General features: G+C 41.6%; 1 long non-coding RNA gene across 4 annotated transcripts; it reads right to left on the bottom strand.

Moving 5' to 3' along the window:
- Positions 1–3412: 3412 nt before the first annotated feature.
- LOC119325800 lies at positions 3413–6227 on the bottom strand. Of its 4 annotated transcripts, none has more exons than XR_005157684.1 (7): positions 5702–6227; positions 5132–5233; positions 4857–4942; positions 4580–4730; positions 4411–4500; positions 4194–4323; positions 3413–3712 (listed from the first exon to the last, which is right to left on the bottom strand). It is a non-coding gene; the product is annotated as an uncharacterized LOC119325800 (long non-coding RNA). The 4 variants fall into 4 exon arrangements; XR_005157682.1 differs by having other exon boundaries at positions 4194–4500; positions 5702–5874; positions 5993–6224; XR_005157683.1 differs by having other exon boundaries at positions 4194–4500; positions 5686–6226.
- Between the last annotated feature and the right edge of the window lie 605 nt (positions 6228–6832).

The raw sequence follows: 6832 nt of genomic DNA, 5'->3' as shown, positions 1-6832 counted from the left end.
AAGAGAACCTCACGGGGCTTCCCTATTATGAGGATTAGCGAGAACTAGAACTAGCTATAATATAGATCAAGTCTAGATAAAAAAATTAGAACTAGAGAGAGAGGGCACAACTGAGGTAAGGGAGAACTTGTGTATCTCAAATGGGGCGGCCCCTCACATGTATATAGGTGGAGGGAGGGGCTAGGACGACTTGGAGGAGGGAAAACCCTTCCTTGGGTCTTGACCAAGGTGGAGGAGTCCTCCTTCAACTCCCCTACACCCCCTTAGCTTCTCCAATAAGCTAAAAGGGGGCGCCATCCTCACATGGGCCTTCAAGGCTCATTAGCTCTACACTAATAGGCCAATTGATATTTTCCTTATCCCATTCGCTCTAAATAAATCCTAGGAGCCTCTCAATCTATATTAGAGCCCTCTATTATTTATATTAAGTCCCCGGAAACTATTTCTGCCTATATAACATTTTTCACATTACCTGGTATTCCCCGAAACAATTTCGATAACCCCGAAATGCTTCTGGTTTCTCTCGAAACTATTTCTTATATTCTCAAAATTATTTTGAGAATATTTTCTCATAAATCTCACCCCACTAACACTCAACAGATCATGATCCCCTTAATCTTGTGACCCTATAGGTTCGGTAAAACATAGACATTAACAAAACTCCTTTCGTTCAATGACCAATTAGGGAACCATGGACATCCATATTGATCCCTATGAATACACGAAGGATATTTGAGTGAACCTTTGGTTATCATGTGCCATTCCATTTGTTTCGTGATACGTTACAAAATCCGAGGTGAGATGTATCGGTATCCTCTTGAGTCATTCTCATGGTCACTATACCGGTCTCCTCGTTACCGGCTTTGTTCTTCTTGCACCTGTGTCTGGCGAGACGATGATGGATGTCATCACAACGAGAGGGCCCTAAGAATATCTCTCCATCGTCGGAGGAGCAAATCCCACTCTTGAGCTATCCAGCCCCTTGTCAAACTTTTTGATGAATTTGTAAGTTGTTGTTATGATCACCATGTTACATATGACATTTGAGCAACCCCAAAGTCCATCGTACGGTGAGAAGTGGCTGAGACACTCTCATGGTCTAAGGAACTAAAGCATACGTTAACTCTCTGTGTTATAATGATTGACTTGTGATGATAGTATCTTAGAGTATAACCGACAAGTTGGGTCAATTCAATATGATCGTTTTTCTAACGTCATACTCTCAAATTTGTTTTGGGACTATCGTTACACTTAACGATATCCCAAGATCCGAAAAACATGATCATAAACAACACTTGAGCTAGTCCTTGAGGCAAGACTAGGAATCTAATTTTTACCGTTTATCATTCCACACATGCTTATGAGTTTTCCACTGAATCGCTTATTCCAAGATCATAACAATTATAGCATATAATACAAACTCTTAATTATAAACGTGGAAATAAATAATACAACATTATTGTCTCTAGGTCCTATTTTTAACAGACTCCCACTTACACTAGAGTCAATAATCTAGTTAGCACATCTTCTTTTTACACCAATGGCATGCAATTTGGTGTTAGTTCATATTTTGCTTGTGTTATAGCCTTCATCTTCTCAAATATGACAAGCTCATATCCGAGTGTATCTTTGCATTCCCATGAACCTTCATGCTTCCACAAAAAATCATAATTAGCATGGACCTAGCTTTGTATGTCTTGAATCACTCGTAGGATCTTTGATTCCTTAGTCTGAGCTATGGAATCATACCAAGTTCATAAATGAACTATTTGATTCATCACCCTCCATTGTTGCTTCTAAAGCGACAACATACTTAGCTTTCATCATAGAATTCGCCACAGTAACCTTCTTGGACCAATTCCAACTTACCGCGCCGCCAATTTAATGTATTACACATATCCTTTAATTGAAATCAAAAATTGCTTGGAGCACCGATGAAGATTTCATCGATGTAACTACTTACAACGGGTCTTGTGTGGACGTAACTCTTTACATCGACATCTTCACTTTCTCCGTATGCGAGAAACATGTCCTGGGGGTAGGGCGCGCCCCCTGACTTGTGGCCCCACCGAGGGTCTTATCTGGTACTTATTTCTTTCAATATTTTTTGATGTATTCCAAATTAATTCTCCGTAAATTTTTGGTTCATCTGGAGCTGCGGAGAATAGCTATCTCCGCTGTAACTTTTTTAGGTCAGAAATTTAGGTACTAGTAATCTCCTTCTTTTGGTGTATCTTGCATATTAAGAGAGAAAAGGCATTAGAATTACATCATAAAGTGGAATATAACTTCAAAATAGTAAAAATAACAGTAGGAAAATATGATACAAAATGAACGTATCAACGTCCGATGTAAGTAGTAGTTAGGCCTATTAGTTTTGCTAATTTGTTTTGTTAATTAATTGAGTGCTCCGTCATAACTGTCCCCGTGTCCATCGTACTTAGTACATGGGTTTAAGGTAACATGGGCCTGGCAGTATTCATGATGCATGGATCTCTGCTTCCATCAATTACCCTAAGATTTGGCTATTTGCAATGATTGAGAGACTGTCGCATGAAAAGTTCGTTAAAGTATCAGTCACGATGTGGGCTATTTGGACAACAGGGAGGAAACTAATTCATGAAGGTATCAATCGAACCCGCTTTCCACACATTTGTTCATCTCTCAATTTATTTCAGAGTTGGATGAGATTCAAAGCAATGGCAAAGTTCGGGGAGGAGGAGCGCCACCCCAACAACGGATCCAACACGTGAAGAAGTGGATAGCTCCGCCAGCGGGACAATACAAAATAAATGTTGATGCGGCGGTATCACGTGGCCGGGGCACTGCAATAGTTGTGTGCAGGAACCACAATGACGAATATATTGGCTCTTCGACATTTGTTATCAGGGGACTAACTGATCCGGCGAGCTTGGAGGTGATCACTTGTCGCGAAGCTTTATCTCTTACGGAAAACTTCGGACTCCAGGATTTAGTTAGTGCATCCGACTGGTCGACCGTGGTGAAGCATATCAAGGGGGAGCGACTACAATAGAAAAACAATCCTGGGTCATTGGATGGAAGTTGAGTGGCACAGATTTAGGTGGAGGGCTCTCAGTGTACATTTCTCGAAAACCCCCTACTACTAGTTACATATAGAACAAAACTTTTGCAGTAACCACCTCAAATGACTATGTATCATCATTATGTCCATAAATAAGACAAATTTTCAGACCTGTATGTATGCCCATCTCCCCTTATGTTTACAAAAACTGCACATGCATATGTACTGTGCGAAATTTCATGTATACTTGATTTCATTTGTAGCATCTGCTGCATCACGATTCATCCAAGAAGTCTGAACATGTTGGTCACCAAAAGTATGTGAACATCATCAAAGATATTACAGTACACGAAACATTAATCCATCCACTTCAAATCATAACCGAACATACGTACATTTCAAACTGCACGATCCCAGACCGAACGCAGCAGAACATACATGTACATATCAAGTGCTACATAGCTTGAGAGGATCATTTTTGGTACATCAGATGCCAGGCTAAATATGGACTAAAATAATCATTGTTCAACAAGCATTGCCAAACAGCATCAACTTTTGCTACTTGATGGTATACAACACAAAAGTTATAGCCTTTGCCTCCGTTACTAGTGCTTATGGGATCCCAGTGCTTATTGCTCATCGAGCTTCTTGTGGCAGAAGAGATCGTACCTAATGAAAAATAAGATTAAGTTAGCACAGGTCAGTACAAGTGTCATACATTAATACTTAATCATATTACCCATGATCTAATCGAATGAATATGCATCAACAATGCCATCTCACAGTGTGCTGCACATACCACATGCAAGGAAAAATATAGATGAATCGAATTGATCCCAAAACACAACCTAAAGTATGCTTCTATGCTAGAACTAGCAGAGAAGCCAGCTATTTTGTGGATCATCCTAACTTACTCATACTGAAACAGATTATAAAACATTATTTATCTTGTGAAAAGACACTAGTGCATTCTAGTCATATAGTGAGATTGGCAACCACCGGCAAAATTAGGCAATATAAATACTTACATACATAAAGTTCAAATAAACTTGAGCTAACATGCAAATGCAGAATCATTTGACCAATCGTCTGAGAACCCCATATGTAATTGATGCTGACAGAACAGCATATGTCTTGGCAGAGAACAAACCTAGCGATTGAGCGGCATGCAAGCAACATATATACAAGGGCCATGTTTGCAGTCCGCCGCGGCTCAGATGAATCTTGGAATACCTTCCAGGCAGAGTTTCACAAATCTAAAACGTCTAATCTTGCAGCAACTAGGATCCACGGGGCAAACATCATTTGAATACGTTTTGTTATAAACTACAGGTAACTGAAAACCATGAATGTATCAATCCACAAACCAGCATTGTTCCCATTCTCAACGCCATCTCCAATTCTGACTGGCACTTGTCTTCCAACGTCATTGACCTGATTTCCATCTAGGGTTTTCACTACATAAGATTCAGAAACCATCACTGTCTGCCATATATGAAAAGAATGCATATTTGCCAACCAGTGGCTGCAATGTACCTCGTAACTCGGCAATCTGACGCCGGCAAGCGAGCATCTCATGCCGGTCAGCAAAGTCACCGTCGCTGTCGCTGCTTGATGTGTCCGAGCTATCATCTGCCACAGCTTTACCCTTGTACCTCTGCCTGACCATTTCTGGGATGTGTGTGTCCTGCTCGCATATAGGCACAACAGCCATAGGCAAATCGGCACCACCGGCAACATCAGTATGTGCAGTCGAAGGCACCACACCAGCATGATCTGTCAATGCAACCACACATATGAATCATGTTTCTACCTTTTTCAGGGCTTTCACCACGAGGGCCTTTCACCATTGGATGCCAAACTTCCTTACGTTCTCCAGGTAGAGTTCATAGGCTTTGTCTGGCACACAAAAATAATAGGAATGTAAGTATGATATCATCGAATGTACTACCTCTGTTTATTTTTATAAGACGTTTTAGACTTTCAGACACTGCTAAAAAACAGCACAAAGTAAGTTGTCTGAACGTCTTATAAAAACAAACGGAGGGAGTACCATTCTTTTCTGACAGCACATTTACAATTATATACCTTGAATAGCCCACCACATCTCTTGTCAAGGCATATGAGTTTTTTGCATGAATCCAGTCCCTGCAGTCGTTTTCTCCTCCTGGATGCTGGTCCATCATTGACCTATCAATGACCAGGACAAAAACACATGAGCTCCGTCCATGATCCATCCATGTGTCAAAACTAATGGCCAGAGCACAGAATAGTGTGTCTAGAACTGGTAAATTGTAGCAGTACAATACATTTATTATATGAATTGGTAGTTGTAATCTTCACAGTTAGATAGAGCTCACTGTCCCATCAATTTTTCACTCAATGAATGCATATTAAGACGATAAACAGAACAACCGTGGATACTAATATTTTCAGTGAATTGTGCTAAATTTTAAATCGAAGAATCTACCCATCAACCAACCTGATTCTCTGGATTAAGTAACAGTGAAACAAAATGTCGAAAATAGACTGCTAAGGCACCAAGAACAGTAGCAACACATCATCAAATCGAAGTTAAAAAAATGCATCATTCACGCATGAGCAGAATTAACATGAACAAGTACAAGAAAAGTAGTATTTACCGGGTAAATTAACTACCTGAGGTGGTGACGCCTTGTAGGTTCGCACCACGCCACACGGTCCGGTCGTGAAGGAGCCGAGGAGTCGACCACGGGCTTACAGCCGACGAGGTGGAGGAGAACGCGAGCTCCGATCTCCTGAGATAGAGAGGAGGCGACGAACCAGACGTTGCCGGAGCCTGACATGGGAGGCTGCAACAAGCACACAGCGGCGCCGATCTTAGTACTCCGCGAGCTCCGATCTGGTCGGCTTCAAACTGGGTTGCCGGCGACACATCGGGCAGGAGCCGTCGGAGAGATAGAATATCACCTCATCTGTGCATACTCGCCCAACTTAGTTGACGGATCTGGCCTGTCGCCGCCGCCGCTGCCGCCGCTGTGGGGAGGATTTAGGTCTGCTAGCCTGCTACTGCATATGGGTACTCTGTTTAGGCGAGAAAAGGAGATCGGTAACAAATGAACCAGCAGCGATGGAGCTTTTTGTAAATTGTGCGCCCAGTTCGCTCCACATGAATCTGGGCCATCAATCTTCCTTCTGATGGTACAGATTCATTTTTTCTATTTTTCTATCCTAGGCTGTTTTTCTATTGTAGTCGCTCCCATATCAAGGAGGCGTCGGGAGGAAACTATGGAGGAGTGGTGAAAGAAATTAGGTCCTGAAAACTATTTTCAATTTTTGCGTTCATGAGTCTAGGTTATCTAATGTTGAGTAGCATAAACTAGCTAGACATGTCCTTTTGCTTGATCAGGGTCGCCACCTTTGGTTGGTGCACTCATATGAGGGGGCCACATATAGTCCTACTGTAATCCTTGTAACTGTTACACTGAGAGATAAATCCTCAACAGCAAAAAATCAATCACGTTGATATATTGCATTCCCCGTCATCTAGCTATGTCCATGCTTCCTACATCGTTATTTTGCTTACAGCACAACAAAGTATGTTCCATGCATCATGCACGTTCCCCGTGGATCCCCCAAAAATTATGCTTCCATGTAAAGAATAATTTGCTTCTTTGTGATAGAAATTTGATTCAATCCAAACAATTGTTTACTACACCTCCGTCCAGGATTTTTAGTCCCCTGAGCAACGAAAGCACGTCCGTTAACTGAAGGCCGCTTGAATTTCCCATGCACAATCAATGGCGCATT

This window comes from Triticum dicoccoides, chromosome 6B (assembly GCF_002162155.2).
Source record: "Triticum dicoccoides isolate Atlit2015 ecotype Zavitan chromosome 6B, WEW_v2.0, whole genome shotgun sequence".
In the NCBI taxonomy this organism is placed as follows: domain Eukaryota; kingdom Viridiplantae; phylum Streptophyta; class Magnoliopsida; order Poales; family Poaceae; genus Triticum; species Triticum dicoccoides.
The sequence above is the reverse complement of the archived record's forward strand: the minus strand, read 5'-3'. Positions and strand labels throughout refer to the sequence as shown.